General features: G+C 35.6%; 1 protein-coding gene across 2 annotated transcripts in view; it reads right to left on the minus strand.

Moving 5' to 3' along the window:
- LOC128738734 (protein singed) overlaps positions 1 to 17,382 on the minus strand; it is a 74,346-nt gene extending 56,964 nt beyond the window's left edge. The window contains exon 1 of one of the 2 annotated variants that reach the window (XM_053834081.1): positions 16,915 to 17,382. The gene's annotated coding sequence lies outside the window, so the exon portion shown is untranslated. Of the gene's footprint in view, positions 1 to 10,881; positions 10,913 to 16,914 lie in introns of those variants that run through there. The other variant, XM_053834089.1, reaches the window with a different exon arrangement.
- Positions 17,383 to 22,999: the final 5,617 nt, after the last annotated feature.

Here is a 22,999-nt window from a genome sequence, read left to right on the forward strand (position 1 = left end):
TCGATTTTGGCAACATAGGCGACACGCATTTGTTGCCAAATTCGAAATCTATAAATAAACAGTAGCGTATCTATGAACAATACACATGTAAAACAATAAGAACTAGTATGGGACTCATCATGAACCACGTGGGCTATTAGAATTCGTAAGGGGTTGAAAAAGTTTTCGTTAGAATAACATTTTTCTCTTATATATGTCCATTTGTCGATATATGGGGGACTTGCAGGTCATATAATTATCTATCTTAAAAAAAATTCATCAATTTCTGAGATGGCTTTTTTGGGAAAATCCAATTTGAGTTTTTAAAATGCTTTTTTTTAGTAGGGTAGATGTTCCATTAGTCGCACTGCTTAGCACAATGTACTTCCTTTTCTCTTGTTCATTGAGGTATATGCTTCAATTAATGTTTATGGGATATTAGTTTATCAAACACAAGGTATTTGTCACAACGCCAGACAATTGCATTCGTTGTACGAGAAGCTTTATAAGGAAAAAAATGAATTTTTCGATTCAATTATATTGTACCAATAGTTGCGCTAGTGTTCCATTAATTAAGTTTGGTGTTCCTTTAATTGTGTTATTCCGTATACATTGGTTACTAGGTGAAAAACTCGATTTAATCCACCTAGTGGTGAAAGAACCTTTGTTATACAGTCTTCATCTACGTTAACGTTGCGTAGTGCGTTTGTTTACATATTTTTTTGGAAATTGAAAAAGTTTACAAAATTTGAACAAATTAGGAGCACTTATAAATTTTGATAGATCATTTTTTCATGAAATTGCTAAGTAAGTATAAGTAAGTTGTTACTAATTTGAGTAAATGCAAGTAAAAGTAAGTTGTAAGAGGAAATATTATTATTTAACATGTACATTGCGTAGTAAAGGTCTAGTTTATAGGTTTTGAACTATGAATAATTTCCTGTAATGCCATTCTATTTCATTCAATAAAGTTTTCATCAATTTTTATTAACCTTCGGTAACTCATGCTGTTGTATTTTATACAACACGTGTAGGTTTTAGAATGCCATATTATTATAAAGTTACAAATCGATGTTTAACCAACGTATATTCTTCAATAAACTTGTTATGAGCAAAATGCCATAATTATTCAATGCATTAATACTTTAAACTGTTGGCCAAATAGATCAGCAAAAACTGACATCACAGAAACGAAGCAATCAGTATGTGAGGTGTACCGCAATCGGCCCCAACTGGAATTTTCTCTCGTTTCTCCATGTGGAAACATGGTGTCTGTATGCAACAAAATCATCTGCAAATGTATAATAGAGGTATACTATATTCAGCAAAGTTGTGTATTTTTACTATTTGTACAACATGAAAAAGTCATACAACAATTACAAAACGAGCTAAAATGGAAAAAACTGGTTTTACAAATTCATATAAAATAAATAAGATTTTTCTCTCTTCTCTTAAGAGATAGAAGGTTACTGTCTTCAGCAAAGTTTGTTGTAATAATATGCTCTTAAACTTTACAGAACACATCAATGTGTTATATTGAAACTGAAGAAAAATATTTTTTTTTATTTAACTTTTAAGGGGATTAATCAAAATTTAAATTCTACCATTGCAATTTCAAGAAACTCTTCCAAAGGTGCGATAAACCTAAAACCAGGTTTTCCTAGTCAAAACTCTAGTGCGCACGTTTTTTTTTGTTTTGGGCTATTGTCTCCCGCGAGCAACCGTGTTATAAAATTTGGCGCGAGTGTTCAAGGGTTAATATCTTTTGACCGGCAAAACCAATTCTTCAGAACATTTTGCAGATATATTTGCAGCAATAAAACCTCTAATTTGATGCCAAACTAATTTAAACTAGATAAATTATCTAAGATGAAATTGTCGAAAATAATTGTAAATTTTAATGTGTTGTATACGATTGCTCATAACTTTTGAATAAAACGTCCAATCGAAAAACAAATCAGTAGTGATCTATTAGGCAATATTACCTTTCAAATGAGAATAATAGCGCATAAATCGGATTAGCCAACTCTGAGAAACAGGCGATCATTTGTACCTAGTTAAAACAGGTTTTTTAAGGCTAACTTTTAAACTGCTTGTCCTTTTTCAATAAAACTTAGTAAAAAGTTTAGTAATAGTAAGAGCTTTCGTTTGGTACTAAGATCGTTAAAATTGGTTGCGTAGTTCCGGAGAAACGCGTGTCACGTAGTTTTCACATTTTTGCTTATTACTTTTAAACGAAACGTCGGACCGCAAAGCAATTCAATAGTGATATACTAGGCAATAATACCTTTCAAACAAAAGTAAAAGCGGTCAAATCGGTTCAGCCACCTTTGAGAAACAGGCGATAGAAAATGAGCTGCACACACACATACACACATACACACACAGACATTGCTCAGTTCGTCGAGCTCTATCGATTGGTATATGTGACTCGGCCCTCCGGGCCTCGGATCAACTTCGTGTTTTTCGACCAATTTCTAAACCTTTGTTATATAGTATAACAAAGGTAAAAACCCGATTTAATCCACCTAGTGGTGAAAGGAACCTTTGTTATACGGTCTTACTTGCTATTTGAGATAGAAATCGACACGTATTCGAAACATAATTCATCTATTGGTTAACGTTGCGTGGTGCGTTGGTTTTCATTAAATTTTTGGAAATTTAATAAGTTTACAAAATTTGAACAAAATAGCAGCACCTATAAATTTTGATAGATCCTTTTTTCATGAAATTACTGAGTAAGGGTAAGCTGGTTGTTTCTAATTTGAGTAAGTGCAAGTAAAAGCAAGTTATAAGAGGAAATATTATTCTTTAACATATACATTGCGTAGTAAAAGTCTAGTTCATAGGTTTTTGAACTACGCATAAATTTCTGTAACACCATTATTTTTGATTGACATCAATAAAGTTTTCTTGAATAAATTTCATCAATTTCTATTAACCTTCGATTACTCACGCTGTTGCATTTTGTACAACACGTGTACGTTTTTGAATGCCATATTGTTATAAAGTTACAAATCTCTGCTTAACTAACGTATGTTCTTCAATTACCTTGTTATGAGCAAAATGTCATAATTATGCATTAATACTTTAAATTGTTGGGCAAATAGATCAGCATAAACTGACATCACAGAAATGAAGCAATCAGCATGTGAGTTGTACCGCGATTGGCCCTGGAAGTTTCTCTCGTTTCTTCATATGTAAAAATGGTGTCTGTATGCAGCAACATAATTAGCAAATATAAAATGTTTAAAATGTATCTGTTGGTAGTCGAGTCATTCGGGGTCAAAATTAAGGCTTTTTTTTAATCAAAGTTCTACAGTACCTAAACAAACAAACATAGAGGTATACTATATTAATCAAAGTTGTGTATTTTTACTATTTATACAATTTTGTAATACATGAAAAAGGAATGCAACAATTACAAAAAGAGCTAAAATAGAAAAAACTGATCTTACAAATTCATATACAATGAATAAGATTTTTCTCTCTTCGCTTAATAGATAGAAGGTTACTGTATTCAACAAAATTTCTTGTAATAATATGTTCTAAAACTTTGCAGAACACATCAATGTGTTATATTGAAACTGAAGAAAAATAATTTTTTTATTTCACTTATAGGGGGATTAATCAAAATTTAAATTGCACCAGACGATAGAACTTTCAATTTCAAGAAATTCTTCCGAAGGTTCCACAAACCTAAAACCAAGTTTTCCCAGTCAAAATTCTAATGCGCATGTCTTTTTGGCTTTGGACCATTGTGCGCACGAGGAACCGAATTACAAAAGTCGGCGCGAGTGTTGGAGGGTTAATATCTTTTGATCGGCAAAACCGATTCTTCTGAAATTTTGCAGATATATTTGTAGCATTAAAATCTCTAATTTGATGCCAAAATAATTCAAACTAGATAAATCATCTTAGATGAAATCGTTATAAATTATTGTAAATTTTAATGTGTTGTATTCAATTGATCATAACTCTCAAATTGAACGTCCAATCAAAAAACAAATCAATAGTGATCTATTAGGTTATGTTACCTGTCAAATGAGACTAATAGCGTTTAAATCGCTTTAGTCATTTCTAAGAAACAGGCGATAATTATTACCTTGTCAAAACAGGTTTTTTAAGCATAACTTTTAAACTGATTGTTTGTTTTCAATAAAATTTATCCGAAAAATTTAGTGTTAACAAGAGCTTTCATTCGATACCAAGATCGTTGAAATCGGTCATTTGGGTACGGAGAAAATCATGTCACGTAATTTTTACTTTTTTACTTATAACTTTTAAACGAAATGTCGGACCTCGAAACAATTCAATAGTGATATACTAGGCAATAATACCTTTCAAACAAAAGTAATAGCGAACAAATCGGTTCAGCCATCTCCGAGAAACAGGCGATAGAAAAGTTGCGCTCCGCACATACATACACACATACACACACACACACACACACACAGACATTGCTCAGTTCGTCGAACCCTGTCGATTGGTATATGTGGCTCGGCCCTCCGGGCCTCGGATCAATTTCGTGTTTTTCGACCAATTTCTAAACCTTTGTTATAGTATAACAAAGGTAAAACATTATAGCGCAACTATAGAAATGAGCGCCTATAGTGTACATCATAAAGATTGAAATAGTAATGAATGACCAGCCCACAGATTATTGAATTAAATATGATTATGCGTAGCCTGACATGTTTCAATAATCTTACTTTAACTCGCTTGTGGCCTTTAAAAGAGCCATTGGTTACAAACATTAAAACCAAAGCACGTTCAACGCAAATGTGACGTGCCATTCGAATATTCTTCTCTTTTGACATGAATGACAACTGTCTGTTCGACAACAGACACTGAGGAAGCCTGCAAGTCGTAGGCGAAATACGTATCCGTCGTGTATAAAATATACATAGAATTAAATTGGATAAGTTTTCTTTTTACTTAATTTTAGGTCCATTTGCTTGATTGATTAGATTAGGGGAAGGGATCTCAGTACACCATAAAAAAAAATCTTGCCTTCTAAAATCCTCGCATGCCAAATTTGGTTCCATTTACTTTATTAGTTTTCGAGTTTTGAGGAAATTTGTGTTTCATTTGTATGGGAGCCCCCCCCCCCCTCTTACGCCTTCCATAAAATTGCTGGTCATTTTATCTATCCAATGACATATAAATTGTTCAGTTTCGTTCAGTAGTTATTAGCATTTGAAATCTTTCATTTAAACGTTACACTTCTATTTTCGTTTTCATAAAGTGCTACCCAGTCCCAGTGTAGTAAACAAAGACGTAGTCCTACGTCAACAATAATGAATAGTAGCGCAACTATTGGTACTACCATAACTATTGAATCAACTACCCAATAGAAATTATTTTTACTTTTTTTAGTATTTTTATGAAAATTCAGAAGATTTTCTAAAAGTCAGTCATAGATCATTTTTTAGTAGTTTTTATAGTATTCGGTTTAATTTTTTATTAAAAAAAAAAGAAAAAAAATTAAGCCCTTTCCAAACGTTAGTCTAGACCAATTTTGGAAAAACTAAGTGTGCAAAGTTGTTTATTTACATAAACTTTTTACACACACAAAATTTCATTAAATTCTGAGAGGATCATGCCATGGTCATGGTCGAGTTGTCGTGAAAAAATGTGAATTGTTCGGGAGATTTTTTCATAAAACATATCAGTAGCACAGCATACGCATTCGAAGTACAAAGTTTATAGGGATCTAACCTGCAATTTTCACAAGACGATTATATTACTATTTCGAGCTGTTTGTGTTAATCTCTACCAGTTCATTTGCTTGACTTATCAAAAAATTGACGAAAAATTTTGAAGGTTGATTCGATCTGAACCAAAATTTGTAGCATAAAATAGAAGTGGCAGTTCCAACAATGTAATAATCAAAAAGCGATAAAGTTTTTTTCCGATTTGGTCTCCCTTTTGACAGGTTTTCGCATGGAAAATAATATGGTGTGAATGAAATGCAAGAACAGATTAAAATTTAAGTGAAAACGTTTAAATAGGAAAGAGATAATAAATACAACAAAATGATTTTCTTGAACAAATATGATTTACAAAAAAACTTGCAACACTGACACATGCATAAGATATGTATAACATAAATAACATTTTTAAGCCAGTCTCAGTGTTTTTTGAACCTTGCTTCGAAGAGATCCGATGAAAACGTATATGTTAATAAACTTTAAGGTTTATTATATTGTTTAGATAATGCTATTAGCAGGAAATTTAATCGATCGTTCGATAGAATTTAATTACGCTATTACGCTGGTTTTAAGTCGAAGCTTCAAGGTGTCCTAGATAAACCAGAGCAAAAACAAAAACGATGTAGGTTTCGCAAACGTTTCAGTTTTACTTTTTTCGCTATCGGGCTTATGTTTACTTGCTGTTAAGGTAGTCGCTGAATCGGTGAAAACAGTACACCCGGTTGTTTGAAAATATGTTATACGTATATGTTTTTCATCCAACCATATCGTGGAAGTAAAATCTTTTCCTTACAACATCATTGAAATATCAGAAATTCTACCGTACTCAACAATACTACATCAGTTGTGCGATAAACAGTTTTGATATTTTTTTATCGGTTAGAGTGGACATTTTTGCTACCAAATGAATGCAGTAAGTATAGGAAACACTGAGAAGCAGTATAACATTTTGCCTGCCCAGAGATGGGTGTTATATTCCAAAATCACTTATCACACCAGAAAAATAACTACGTAAGAGGAAAATACTCTGTAATTAGTAAACTTTCGAAAAGGTAGATAATATGTTATGTATTGTAGCATAGTTAATCATTTGCGTAGTTGCGTAACTTTAGTTTTCTGATTATTTATCCTACAAAAATTATATGTAATATTATATTTATTAACCTGTTCATAAATAGCTTACATCAGGAAATTAGCTTAGCGAGCGATTCATAAGCTTTATAGCTAATGGATTTCTGTCACACACATATCCGTATTTGCCGTATATTTCTGTACATCATATCTGTCAAACCGCCACGAAAGTCACGCTATAATGCTAGAGCTATCCAATTACCGATATGCTTAATAATGAAGATGATGAAAATGTTTACACAATACAGCAAATTGAATTTCATACTATTTAGGTGAACGTTTCATTTAATCTTGCATTTGAATTGTTCAGTCGTTAAGGCTGCTTGAAAAATAAAGTGTCATTATTGTACCCAGCATCTAATTGATTTTGTTTCCATGCCTTTTATCAATGATCCATACTTAAGTTGTAATGTTGACTCAATCACTTCCTCATTTTACCTGGTAATGACACTATGCTTGAGGGGAAAGGAAATGTATGCAATTTCGGTCATTACTCAATATTAGTGTTCGACATCGGAACGAAAATTGAAGTCCGGGTTCCGTTCCGGTCCGGTCCGGATAAAAATCGGAACGAACCTTTTAGGTCCGATTTGGCTCTGTTCCGGTTCCGGTCCGAAAGTCCGAAATTGTCCGGATGCAAAATTAAGCAATTTAAGAAAAGTAGGTACATGTTAAAGTTCTGAATGTGTGGAACCTGTAATTTGTAACTTATAAAGTGTTAAGCTTCTTCTCCCTTCCGTATGAGTCTCCGGTTCCTTAAATCCGTTCATTTAAAAAAAAATTGAAAAATGCTGCACGATAAACTGATGCTTGCCAGTTTCCCCATAATGAAAAACTCCAAAACGAAAAATTTCCTAAGAGTTAGAATATGGGTTTTCCGGCATTTCTATTGAATTTTCCGCCGTCATGGAAAACTTTGTGAAAAGCTTGTTACAACTGATATTTTTTCTGGATTGCTGAGAAAATTTTATTGCATTTTCATATAAAAAATTGTCCTATGATACTTGGTTTAAAAGTTATAAACTTTTAAACGATGTCTGAGAAATTATTATTAATTTCATATTCTATGCTCGTAAGCAAAATTTCATGAAATTCTGAGATAGCATAGTTTTGAAAAAACTAATCCAATGAGACTACAGTAGGTATCTTTCAGATGGGACAATAAGCTTGAAAATCGGTTACCTAAGCCATTGCCGAATTCAGTCCTATAAGGCCATTGCAAATCATTTTCAAAGTTTTTGTCACCCCTCTCTTGGAAATTGGCTTGCAAAATCGGGGAGCAAAAAAATAATTTGTAGGATATGAGTTAAATTTTTTTTATAAAATCAATTGTCTGTGGGCTCTACAGCCTGAAACACTCGAAAAATGAGTGTACGAGTTGAGTTAACGCTTCTAGCACGAAATAGAAATGGAAGTCCAAACAGTGAAATTTCCGAAACTCGGCCAAAAAAATTTTCTTTCGTTTTTGTCTTTTTGTTCGTAGATTTTTGCATGAAAAATAACAACGTATTTATTAAAAGCAAGAATAGATTTGGCTTTCACGTTTAAACTTCAAGTAAAAATGCCTAAAACCCATATTTTTTGCTCGATTAAAAAATTCTCTTTGTTTTTTTTTGGCCCATTACCCCCCCCCCCCCCCCCCTCCAGTTGCCCAACCCCTGAGGGACAAAAACTTTTTTAAATGGCCTAATTACATAACTTTAAAGGTGAGCTCATTGAAATTAAATTAGGCTTATGCAAATTTGAAAAAAAGTTTATGTTCTGGTCTCAAAATACTGTTGAAGAGGGGGGCCAGAAAAAAATAATAATATCAAACCTTCAATAACTAAACAAAAGAGAAGAAACCAGCGTATATTTTTCCATATTATTAAAAATTTAATACAGATATTTTGTACAGTACTTAAATTTTAGTTCAAACTGAACCAAACTTCGATATTTTTCGACCCAAGCACATAAAGTAAGGATCCTGGGGTGACATTGCGATTCTCGTTTCGAGTGATTTTGGTTCGTTTCGACCACGTTAAACAAATAAGCGAAACGAACCAAAATCACTCGAAACCTCTGTGTGATCATTCCTCTGTTGATGCTTGTTCTCCAACAATAACGTGTTCACATTTGTATATTAAGGATGCAAATTGTTTCGTAAATTTCAAGTTTCGAACAGTTCAGTCACATCCTTCCTGCATGCATCCAATTCATGGTAAAGAACTGTATCTCTATGTTTTACGTTCCTAACATCCAAAATTAGGGTACGTACTTGGACACTTTGCCGGATAAAATGACCAATTTGGAGCTTCTCAAGCACCAATAGCTGATATTCCGGAGAGTCTAATTTGTCGTGTTTCTATCTTATCTAGTACCTATGACACCAACTGCAATTGGGAATTTCTCCGTCAACAGCGGTACAGATATGTTGTTTGATTGATTTTTGCCTCAATCCAATTCGGATCTTTTAAAACAAGTTGAATTAAAATGGAACGAACGAACGAACGAACGCAAAATAATCGCCTGTGACTTGCAATAGGAACCATAAAGGTTAGTTGGCGAAAGAAAGTTGATCAATACTAACGGGATAATTGCTTTAACTTTGCACATATTGGATAATTTTAGATGTAAACTCGTTGAATTGTAAAAAATTTGCTTTTCACTAAGGAATGCAACATAATAATATAACACTTTATTTTTTTGCCCCTTCATATTTCGGAAATTTTTGAAGGGGGGGGGGGGCGACATAAACTTTTTTTCAAATTTGTATAAGCCTTATGAGCGATCAAAACGCTACAGCCAATGCTGAGAAGTGTCTGGTTTCAAGTGGGATAGACACTCCGATATTTGCTAATTTTCCAAAACTAAATCGATTGACTGGAGTTGTTTGGGAGCCTTAAAAATGCGGAATATTGAGCGAAATAATTGCCTTTCCTTCATAATGATTTTAGTGTTAAAAGAAATCAAAAGTCGTCCGGACTTTCAACGGAATACCCGGTCCGGTCCGGTTTCGGAACGCTTCGTTCCGGTTCCGGTCCGGTAAAAAACCTGACTCCAAAATTTCGTTCCGATCGGACTTCGGACCGGACTTTACCCGGTCCGATGTCGATCACTACTCAATATTATAAACAAAAAGAAACATTGAAATGAATTACTAGTTTACGTGACACATTGTTGATCTAGGTGCAAAATAATGAGTCGTTCCTTGGAAAAAACCTATGCATACAAAGGCAAAAATCAGTCTGACGGTATATTCATTCGATATGTTGTATAGCTTTACGAAGGACCTTGCCCTTTTTGTAGTACATATTTCGTTCAATCGATGCTACTGCGCACGTCAGTTCTCTCTCAAGAATCCCAATCTGCACAACTCACCCCTAATGATTAAGTTTATAGCAAGCTATGCAGCCGTCATAAATGCTGGGAGATGAATAGGTACATGCTCTTGAAAAAGTATGGGGGTGTGTTTATTGAATTTGTGCTTTGACTCACCGGAATTTCACACGAAATACACTGCACAAAGTTATATCGAGACAAAAATTAAATTTGAGAAAAATGGTCTATTATTTTTGATTCAGTTGTTTGACTGTGATTACTACGAACTTTACAAACATTTTAAAAAATTCCCTTGTAACAAAACAGTAGAAACTTGTAAATATTAGTAACTTATTTTTTCAACACTAATATAGCGTGCCTTGCATTTTGCCTTATTTTGGAAAAAGCATTCATCGAACATTTTAATCAAAGCATTTTTTTTCGCTTATCAAGCATGTTCCATTTGAAGCAACATCGTTTTCATTTCTTCTATAACACGAGATGATAACAGGCACCGAAAGAGAGCACAAGGTGAAGGGCGCTAGCAGAGCAGTACAGTATTGATTTTGTCTCTATTGCAGATCCGCTTGGTCGGTCGATGAGACAAACACCTCAATGTTCACGTTGGGAAAGAAAAAAAATGAATTACTGACGCGCATAACTGTAGCTACTATAACTATCGCAAGACTACAGTAGTGCTTTCCCCTCAGCATCAGTGTCGGCAACCATGCCAGCGTTTCTATAAAATTTCGCTTACTTGGCTTTCTTTCGTCCGTTTCTCCAGACTGCACGCACTGATTGCAGGTGATTATCGATCGTAGATGTATCTAGCCAGGAGGCCTAAACCACATGCGATCGCCGGCTCTCTAGTCGTACAATACTCCGTCGTGAAGTTGTTATATGCTTTATACACTAAAAGAAAAGCTGCGGGAAAAAGCTTCCATGTACAGGTGAACCCAGGCACTGTTCGAAACTACCAAGCACTTGTGCACTCGTTCATGTCGTATTAATTCGCACTATTTTGCACTTCTGCTTTTTTCCAAATGTACTTTCCCAAGAAAAAACGACACAATTTATCAATCGACTGATGTTAGCCAATTCTTTCCTCGAGAAAAAGAACAACAAACTATGGTAAACTGCAACGAGAAGAACAGAATAGAACCTCGACCACACCTTGCCAAACAAAAATGGTGAATGAGCGAATCTTCTTGCTTTCCATCAGTACACAGTACTCTTTTGTCGCATCTACAGTGCTCTTCCAATTTTTGCATGGTTTGATTTGCAAATGTTTCACTCTTCTTATGTCGAATTTTGGTGGCGGTTGTTTTTCTATTTTGTGCTAAAGTAAAAAATTATTTTTGTCCAAACTTCACGTAACTTTAACCCTCAATTGATTAACCGGGTGGACCTGTACCCCTATCAAAATTTTCGAGCTCCAGTTTCGGACTGTTCCTTTTGAAATATTGTCAAAAGACTCCAAATACTTGTTATTTACATTTTTTATATTTATAACCGGTTGCTTCAACTGCTAGAATTTTGTCGGATTTTTGGTTAGTCAATTTAGGGTTAAGGTAATAAATTGCGAAAACTTCCCCTGCAGGGTTAAGGTGTAATGTAATGAGTTGTGACGCCACGAGCTCAAAGTTAGTCTGATAAGAAGTTTAAACGCATGTAAAATTGGTACCGGCATCCAGGGTGACTTGCAGCACTTTCGAACTTTAGATTAGTATAACCCACGAAATGTACGATGGAAGTAGCCAAAACTTGTATTGGAACTTTTAAATCAAAAATATAAGAAAAAATTATTACCGCGTGAAAGCAAATTAAAAGTAAAATTAAGGCAAAAGATATCACAACAAATTGTGCTATACAGGTCGGACTCGACTATCCGGGTGAGAAAAATTTGTTTTTTATAATGTTAAACACATTTTGAACATAAGCACATTTAAAAAAAAACCTATTTAAAAATTTTTTTTCACTCGGATAATCGAGTCCGACCTGTATTTGTATTATTTGTGTTATTTCTGGAATGTTTTGGTGTCGTTTCGGTGTTATTTTTGCATCATTTTTGTTTTATTTTGTACTTTTTGGCAATTTTTCAATCATTTTGGTGTCTTTTTCGTGTTGTTTTAATACCATGAAAAGTCATTTTAATGTCATGTGTCATCAAAATGACATTTTAAAATCAAGAAAATAATTCAAATTATCTTCGTATCGTTTGTTTTATTTGTGGTGTTTTTATACTTTTTATACTCATTTTTATACTTCTTTTATATTCTTGTTTTGCTATTTTGATATGATTTTATTATGTTTGCATTTTTTGTGTCATATTCGTATTCTATTTGCATATTTTTTATCAGTTTTTTTTATTTTTATTTTTGCATTTTACCATCTCCAACTAAGCCGTACAGAATCTTAATGCTAATTTAAATTCTTATTTTAACATATTTCTCAACAAAGTGAAATCAAACACATTAAAAAGATTATTAAAAAATCGTAAGCAAAAACTAAAACAGTTATTATAGCCGTAGTTTGTTCTGTGAAACGGAATTGCAAATAACGGTGGATTACGAAGCTGCCGAAGTGGTTCGCATCTAATCCAGGAGCTTGGAGCATTTAAAGTTTCCTGTTATGAGGTCAAAGATAAATAGCCATTGCTGCTTGACTCGCCTGGCTGAGAGTGTCTCCATGGTAATCAAGTGACAACGGTCTGGATAACGTGGAAAATTAACTGGAACATTCCATGGTAGCTGACACTAGGCGAGACGCAAAAATTTCTTATGGATTCGTTCAATCGCAAGGGCTTGCGATACTTCGAAGGGCACCCAAAACATAAGATGCATGCTCCAAAATGCTTCGGATAAGTGAATCCAGAAGCATGACGCCGACCAAAACCAACCACAGTATTAGCTTTGGCAGTAATTTAGCGTATGTGTTCATTAAACCTCAGTTTCGTCTCGATTGTAACACTTAGATAGCGGATAGAGTTGACACGTTCCAAACCATTCAATCCCATTTTATATTGATGGAGAGAATCAGTATTGCAATGACATGCAAATACACCATTTTTGTACATTGATTGTTATTTCTGAACTTCTTTTGTTTTATTTTTCAATAATTTTTTGCATAATTTGTGCTACTTTTGTGTCATTTTTGTGTAATATGTATTTGTAAAGTGAAGTTGACAAACGAACTATCATTTATTAATAGAAATAATGCAGCAACAGGAGGGCTCCGTAGCCGCAAGGTTACCGAGTCTGCTTTGACAAGCGAGTGGTCGTGGGTTCGAATCTTAGTAGAATCAAGCCATTCTCGATGTCAAGTGACTTTAGCATGGGTTTATTCTCAGGCCCCTCCATTTACCCTTCCTTCGTGCTGAATTCTATATTTACCCTCTGAAGCCTCTTAACAGTGCAAATGTCCCTCCTATAGTTAAGTGTACTGGTCAGAGGTACGAATGAGTCCTCGCCAGGGACGGCTATAATATGGGATAGTGCTGGCAGCGAGGAATAAGTGGGTAAAGTAGATTAAGCTTTGAAGGAAGGGTAAACCCCAATACACGCAAGCACGCATAAAATTTAATAAGCATATCGCTCACTCAATAGCGATTATAGCAAAAAGAAATGCAGTGCAGGTCATACAGCAAACACCCGGGCGATATTACAATAGATCAACTATACTGGTCGCAGTAATGAGTCCACACATGGAACAAAAAATGCAGCAACAAAAACTTTAATTTTTTTTTTGATGATCGCAATGAGTTCTTCAATCCATCTGGAAAAGTATTTTAGTCGTGTTGATTATAAGTTGAATTAGTTACACCGACACAGTTACACAAATGTGAAGGTATTATTTTGTCTCACTGTTCCACAATAGGCGGGAAGAATGACACAACAAATAATCAATACTGAGACACACAGTTGAACTCAATTTATATATATTTTTGGTTATAAAGAATAGTTTTGAAGTCGTACTGTTTATTGTTTCTGTAATGAATGCATTTTTGTGGGGTATGATTGAAAACTTCACACATTTCCAGGTACATTTTTACTAACCGAATTTAACCTTAGAATACTGCACTGTAATTTAATGAAACATATTATTCGGCATTATTCGCAAGGCACGCCAATGTATTCAGCTCTCCAAAAAGGTTTCTGAATTTCACCTTATGTTGCGTGTGTACATTTTGTTAACTACATATTATTGTTTGGGTCATTAGTTTTTATAATTTTTATGATTATCTTGATATAATATGCGTCGCGTTTGGAATGGAGTTTGGCTCTGGTGGCGTCGACAACTACTTGTATCGAATTGTCGAGGTAGCGAGGTTGTTTTATATCGAAGTATCCCCGTAATCACTTTAACACCTTGGGACATTCGTGACTTCGGAGGGGTTGGGATTCGCAACCTGAGTCCTTGACCTGAGAGACGTGAATGCTACCCATTACACCGGAATTAACCCTCATATATGTATGAGTATATCGCTTCACACTAAAGAGGGAAACTCCAGCCTATGAAACTCCAAAATTTCTTTATTTAAGGTGAAATTAGTCGTCATCGATTCTGCAAATTTCAAAAACAAAAGCTTTTTTTAACAAAAATTCTGTCAATGAAAATATATTCGTGCTCAATTTGGCAAGAAATACACAGTGAACACATTTTTATAAACAGAACCCAATTTTTGGGCCCAAAACCCGCTTCCGAAATTGGGCTCTCCGACCAAAAATTAATGACTGCAAGTTTTCCAGAAAAATTATTATAAGTCATCCATCCAATCGTATCAGGATTGAACACGATACGTTTATAATATCAGCAATGATCGGTATTTTACAAACGTGTGAGCTAAAATAATTATTCATCTGGTTCGTTCGTAAAACACCCTTAACCCGCAGAAAAATAAAACAAAACAGAGCATTTTACTAATACTGCCAACGCCAAATGCAATGAATGTGAAATGAAACGGAAACAGAAAATCAAGAACAAACTACGAAGCAAAGGTTTAGAATATTTATTCAATGAAAATAAACAAAGAATCGATGACTGTACTGTGGATGCATCTGATTGATTTGCCAACTAGTTTAAAACATGAAAAAACGATACGACAGGGAAATATGAAGAATCAAATTGATAGAGCAGATAAGCATACATAACATGGAGTATTTAAAAATACAAAGAAGGAAACGCATGATAGATAAGTCTACCGCCTGGAATGCAACATATCCGGAAACATAAATATAAAAACATAAGACAATATTTCTTTCTTAGAAGCATATCACTAAGACATTTATCAAAGAATTTCAATGTGTAAAACAGTTACGCTAGTCGATTAAACTGAATTTGTTTTCAATACTTGAGCAATTTCTTTTAAAGAACAAAATTAACTTGAATTTTTGGTAACGATTTTTTTGCAGTATTAGAAAAAATAGTAAAAAAACATACATGGAAAACAATTACGAAACAATATCAGTCAAAACTAAATAAATTAAAATTTACAAATTTGTCAAATTAGGATCATGTTTCATTTGCGAAAAATGCAGCTTTGTTGTGCTGTTACGAATATTTTGTCAAAAATTATACAGACCGCCCTAGGGATGTATGCCTAGTACCTTCGCACAGTTAGCTTCGAGGTACGATGGTGGTCTGACAAGCCAGTCGCCGTATGTTAGAATCTTTGCTAGGCGGTGCTTGCTAGATAGAGTCAGTAGGGCCTTTGCACTAGCCTCGTAATTGTCCTGTACTCTAACAGCCGGCTACGAAGTCTGTCGATAAAGAAGGGTCAAGTCTTAGAAAGACGTTTAAGCCCAAGGCTTTGCTGTTTAGTGCCTCCGCTTCTAGAGATTATAACGGACTCTTAATTCATTATAAACTGTATTCGTTTCCCAATTTTGTTGGTTTCTGAGAGAAATTTGAACATAATTTTAAAAGCAATAGATAAGTGAAGCACACTTAAATTTTTGATCACGTTATCGTTTACTCTATATTTTGTTATTGTATTTATAACTTTTTAACATTGTTCGTTTCATTACATAACGCAAAACATCTTTTACATAAAAAATTACCGTCAAACCTACAATATGCATGTTCAGAATTAAAAAATATTGATCAAATACACATTTTAAAAGAAAACAAAATTTAGGCTCTGCAAATATATCAATAACTACAATATATTATATAGCAAGTTGCAACTTTTGATAAATTTCTTGAAAGTTGATTGATGTTATTTTAGTTACTAAAAAATTGCAAATTAAAAAATTAATTCGGTTTGAAATAAAATCGTTTCTTATTCAAACGAAAATTTGAACGTAAAATATATCCACTATCACTTTTTTTTTGAAAATGTCATCTTAAAGTCACATTTTTATTCACATGTGCGTAGGTATGAAATTGTAGTGGCGAGCTCAGCGATAATGTTATAGGTACCAATAAAATTCTGTGAACTTTTCCCAAAGTTTATCCCATGGGCGTAACCGCACACATGCATCGCAGCTGTGTTTTTGTTTTCTTGAACCTTTTATGTACAGTCTTCACTTTTATGTATGCAAATGCTGTTATGATTTACGACAGCGCAGAACTAAATTCACCGGTAAAATATTGCAATATCTAGCCAAAGTCTCCCTGAGTACTGACCGGGCAGCAAAGCGCAGAAGAAACTCATTACGGCTTTGTCCATTAATTGCAACCAACTCGATACCTTTGACCAAGTACGGTATAACAGCTACATAGGATGTCAATGAAACTCTGCCCAGTACTACCGTGTTCTTTCTAATGCACATGTATTTCTTCCACTTACCGGTTTGCCTGTTCCAATAGGAGCTTTGTCTATATACGTTCCAGTGTTCTGTCTGCTTAGTTAGTCGTCTGGGACAAAACTTCTTCAACTACAGATGAAATGATGTCGATCACTTTTTTGCTGTGGCTCTTTTGCTTTGTGCAGTTGTTCGTGCAAATATATTCCGTTTCTTTATCGCTCTTCAACAGTACTTTCTTCGCTCAACAGCACACTATTTTTACAAAGTAGTATCGTGGCGTTTGCAAATCTTACTGCACTTTTCAACAATTTTCAAGCAGTTTACTGATAAATGCTTTCCAGATAAAACTTTATTCACTATGAAGCAAAACGGCAATACTGCAAATTACACGTCTAAACTTTCTGTTAATCTATTTATCGGCCCAAGAAACAAAACCGGTTACTTTTTTCGTAATCTGTTTTGAAAACGCAGCAGACATTCAACTTTAATTCACTACAAAAAATGCTTTTACGCTGATTTGCAAAATGACAGCGGACCCGGCAAACAGCTACACTACAAAAAACGATGTGTTCAACTTCACGACCAGAGTTGGAATGAAGCTAGTCCGGGAATTATGTTGTTACGCCGCTATGGCAAAAATAATATTGTATGATGTCCAACAACTGTAGATATATTTAACACCATTTCATCCTTCAGAGCGGCTGGAGAAAAGAGAGCTAAAGGGAGCGTGGTGAGCGAAGAAAAGTCCGCTGCATGGTGCACATTTCGTTTTGCTGTTGAAGTTATCCGGAGAGTTGGAGTTGTGCACCACCGACAAGGCAAGAGAACATATAACCAAAAAGCTCTATCCGTTACCGCGTTTGGAAGTGAAGATCAAACCACACGTACGGAGCAGAATTGAGCATTATGCTAATGCTCGACGATCGGTTCCGGTAAAAAAGGATTTGAATGTGAATGTGAGCTGTAGCTGCGCAGAGCGTTGGTTTACCACCACCATCGACAATTACCTACTAAAGTTAAAGAAAGCACTGCACCGCGACATTGCGGATCGCTAAAACATATCGGTACCAATGCTACCGTTGCTTATTTAGCCACGACTGTTCCATGTGTCCATCCAATTTTCAGGCACAAACTGAAGTTTATACTTCTTTGCAACTAATCAAAAAAGTAAACTAAAATGGTATTTTTATTGAGATTAATAAGGCGATTCTTGATCATATACTCCTATAAGTCGCACTGGCGTGCCCAAACATTAGATAATACATAGTGGGACACCGGCCATTCAAAATTAAGTAGTGATTCGACTAATGCTGGACCATGGCTTGAGCGATATCCGGTTGCACAACGAGGAGTTAATTCTTTTGATAAACTATCTGACCTGGTAAACTTTGTATGTTCTACCACATATTGAACAACATGTTATAAATTGTAAATTTTGTACCTATTAACTAAAAAATATGTTGCTTGGAATAGGAAGTACTCAATGTCTTTTTTTACAAGGTTTATTTTTACGTTGAATGAATTAACGCAGTTTTTTATGACGATTTTTAAATTAACGCAATCGTCATAAAAGATTTTTTAATTAACGCGGTTTTTACATCATTTTTCGAACTAAAAAACCGCACTTTTTAAATTCGAGCATTTTTTCGACAACTTTTGAATTTTAAATAGGGTAAAGAACTAGTTTTAAGCAGTCTAAGCGGGTCACTGATTGTTTTACCTTATTACAACCGATGGGTTGACTAAGTGGCGGATATCAGCATACCAAACTTCTTGCTATCTTTAGTTCTTCAAGCTGTTACCATTGGAAGACACTATTGTTGAGCTAAACTTTTGATTTTTCGCTTTTAAAGTTGGAGCGGCGGAACTAATTTTGAACACACCGAACCCATTTTCACCCGCAAGGTGCTTTTTTAAGCAATCCTGAAATCTGAATTTTTTTACATCCCCTTAAAAAATCCCTCGAACTTTTCCCCCTATTCAGTAAGTTCGCGTTCCTATCCGCGACCTACTAATCGGACCTACACTCACCGCACCGTTCGGCAAACGGTATTCGTCGTCTCTTTTATTCTCTGGTGTTCTTATGGGAAACTGCGAGTTTTACGTCTCACTCGCTGTTCATAAGGATGGTGGGAGAACAAAAGAGGTAAACATATAGCAGTACAAACGATCCGACTCAGAACAGTGTTGTCAAAGCAAATAACATTGAAACACATCGTTGCTTTATTAAATCACTGAGAAAATCTTCGAAAATTATTGAAAGACAGCTTCTTTGTGTTGTTTTTAATAAAGAAAAATTAATTATGAACATGCATTTCTCTTGAAAGTATTGAACCACGTTTTTGGACAACAATTTTTAATTCATCATATTTCTTGTCGGAAACCCAGTAAATTGTGTTTGTGTGAATCAAATGTATGGTTAAGTGATTTGTGAAGATGATCCTATCAAAAGATTTTGAAAATATGAATAAAAAAGTGCATTTTCGGATCATTTATGTTCAACTGATTAAAATAGGTAACACTGCTTAACTCGTTCCTTACCCTAGCTTTTTCGGTGTTTTTTTAATTAGCGGGCATTTTTTACAACATTATTCGAATTAACGACGTTTTTATAAACGATTTTCTTTTACGCGCCACGTATCTCCTGTGTAAAAAAGTTGTAGGTTGCATCTGAAGCACTACCATCGTGTTAACGTAGGACCACACAAAGTTAGTTTTTATATAGTTAAGAGATGTTACTTATTTAAATTATTGGAAGGAAATTTAGTATTTAACATTTTTACATTAAAAATCTGGCATAGAAATCTAATTGGCCAAAACCGATCATGAACTAATCAGAGTTATAGATTGTATACACTTGAATTCCTTTTTACGCCCATTCATTTTACGTTATTTCTTTTTACGTTCACTTTTTTACGTTCGAAATTTGAATTCGCGTCCTCTCGTTTTACGTCCAAAATTTGAATGACTAGGGGAGTGTCGTCGTGGTTGGGCCACGTTTTGGAAGTCGCCCATAACTTTCGTTTCAAAAGGAATTTTGGAAATCTAAATATATCGTTACAAAGGTCTAAGAATAAGGTATATTTCCGGAAAGTTTTGAACTGATTGCTTGAAAAATAAAAAAGTTATAGGCATTTTCGTGAAGACAAAAAATGTTGTCATAGTCAGGCCATATTGTACAGGTTGGGCCACCGCAGAAAATCTAAGACATACGTATTGAAATTCTATATAGAGACATGAAAAGAATGAATTCCGTGAACAACGGTTCATATAGGTACAAATACCCTAGTTTTAATAGCATTTTTGCGAAATTTTGGCGATCTTGTGAAATCAGTATTGCTACAATCGCCTTTTCCGAAGTGTACAACTACAATGAAAAAAACAACAAAAATCTAGGTTCTTGTCGTATTAATTGTGCTTTATTTCATCAAATTTTACGTGACTAACATTCTCTAGCGATTATTACGCTTCTGTGCTTGAAGTTATGGTGGCCCAACCATGACTACTCAAGTGGCCTGACCTTTACAAATAGCGCTTTTCTAGTATTTCACCGTAGCCTTCCCAAACACCTTACTGGAGGGGATTTTTCTATAGTCTTCGTGTGCAGCACAACACACTTCATACATTTTCAAAATTTACCTCGATAATTGCATTTCATGAATCATTTCTTGAAGAAAAGTTCATTGCACCTGGAAAACTTTTTTTGTAAGATTTAGTCACTGAATTCAGTACGGGTGTTTTGAATACGTGATTGAAACGCACAATATTGTGGAAAGTTAGCTATCACAGTAAGAAGTTTTACAATGGTTGTATCATAGATATCATGAGTTACTAAAACTGTAAAATCGTGATGGCCCGACCATAACAGTGGCCCGACGATAACGACAATACCCTACTACTGCTTTACCAGCCGAGAGCCGGGGTGGCTCTTGCCGTATCAAGAATTCCTCTCCATTGTACTCAGTCCTGGGCTACTCGTTGCCAATTCGTTGCACGTATCGACACACCCAAGTCAGCTTCAACCTGGTCGTGCCATCTAGCACGGATTTCACTGCACAGTTTCACAGTCTCTCCGCTTTCCGTTTGTATTCCGCCAAAAACAGACCGCAACACCTTTCGTTCAAATACGGCAACAAAGTCACTGTCTCAAGTCCATCGAGGACTACCGGTCTGCTTAGCGATTTGTACATCGTCAGCTTTGGGCGCCGGCGTATGCTCCTTGATCGAAGCGTCTTGCGAAGAGAAAAGCAAGCTCGATTTCCAGGCCAGCTTGAATGCGTCGTTGGATCTCTTTACTCGTATTATTGTCGGCGGTGACCAGAGATCCCAAATATACGAACTCATCAACCACTTCCAGTTTATTGCCGAAAATAGACTCTGTCCGTGGGAGGCAAACGTTGCTTTCTCTGAAGCCTCTTCTTGGCTACTCTTGTTACTCTTGCTGAGGATCGTTCCTATCGTTTCGTTGTTCACTCGTCGAATCACATCTTTTTAGCGATATTGAATCCCCTTGCCGCAACCCTCTGCGTGATTCAAAAGGACTCGAGATGCCGAGGACGTGAAGCCGCGGTAATCACAGCAATTTAGCCGGTCGCCCTTTTTGTAGATGGGACAGATTACACCTTCCATCCACTCCTCCTGTAGTTTCTCCTCCCCCCAAATCCTAGAAATTATCCATTGAAGTGACGTTGCTAGCGGTTCTTGGCCATTTTTGTAGAGTTCTGGCGGGAGTCGGTCTTTTCCGGCGGCTCTATTATAATTCAGCTGACGAATTTCTCGCCGGCTCTCTACGAGATCAGGAGCCGGCACGCTAAGACATCAATTTTGTCTCTATTTTGTTAAATTTGTTCTGATTTAATACTAATAGGTTCCTCAGTTTTTGGCTAATGTTGTCGGTGTTCCAATTTCAATTCAGTTTTCTCGTGATACAAATCTACTACCTACGATAACACTATCTGAAAAAAATATTTTTCGTCAAATTTTTCAATTAGGTCCAATTATGCCTGAACTGGCATACGGTTGGCAATTAATTTTGCCTCGATTATGTTTTATTTTTTTATGTTTAAATTTTGCAACAATAATAGTGTCATTAGCTATGACAGAAGACGGATGGAACGTAGGAATGTCTACAAATCCAACGAGAATTCGGTCAACAGAAGAATAAAAAAACGTCATCGGAAAGGACAAACTTCCAGCAGAACTCTACAAAAATGCCCAAGTACCGCTAGCAACGGCACTTTATTAGATAATTTCACGGATTTATGAGGAGAAGAACTTCCGGAAGAGTAGATGGAAGGTTTGGGTGTGTCCCCATCTACAAAAGGACGATCGACTAGATTGCTGTAATTACCGCGGCATTACGCTAATCAACTCCGCCTACAATCCTACAAGATGCTCTCTCAGATTTTGTTGTGTCGTCTATCCCCAATAGCAAAACAATTTGAAAGGTAGTACCAGGCGGGCTTTATTGGGACCCGTGCTACTGCGCATCAAATTTTAACTCCGACAAATCCTCCAAAACTGTCGTGAGTACAACATGCCCACGCATCATATTTTCATGGATTTCAGCATACGATACAGTCGAGTGCAAACAGCTATTGAAGACAATGCACGAGTACGGGTTTTCGGGCAAACTAACGCGGCTGGTCAAAGCTACCCTGGAGCGAGTGATATGTTATATGTTACGGGAGGGTTGCGGCCAGGGGATGGACTGTTCTGTACGTTAATCAACGTCGCTAAGGAAGGTGTGATCCGGTGAGCGGGTATCGAAACGAGAGGAACGATCTTCAACAAGAGTATCCAACTGCTAGCCTTCGAAACGAGAGGAACGATCTTCAACAAGAGTAACCAACTGCTAGCCTTCGCAGACGAACTCGACATCCTTACTAGAAACCTTGGGACAGCGGAGGTAATTTACGCCAGACTAAAAACGGACCCTAGGATTAAGTTGCAAATCAATGCATCGAAAACCAAATAAATGGTAGAAAGAGGCTTCTCCCACGGACAGTGATTATTGACGGTGATGAACCGTTCGAAACCTGACCATTTTTCTGGAAAGATTTTTTGGAATTACCCCCTATACCAGCTACCTTCCTGAAAGACGTAGTCCTACATCAAAAAAATTTG

The sequence above is a fragment of the Sabethes cyaneus genome, chromosome 1 (genome assembly GCF_943734655.1).
Source record: "Sabethes cyaneus chromosome 1, idSabCyanKW18_F2, whole genome shotgun sequence".
Lineage (NCBI taxonomy): Eukaryota > Metazoa > Arthropoda > Insecta > Diptera > Culicidae > Sabethes > Sabethes cyaneus.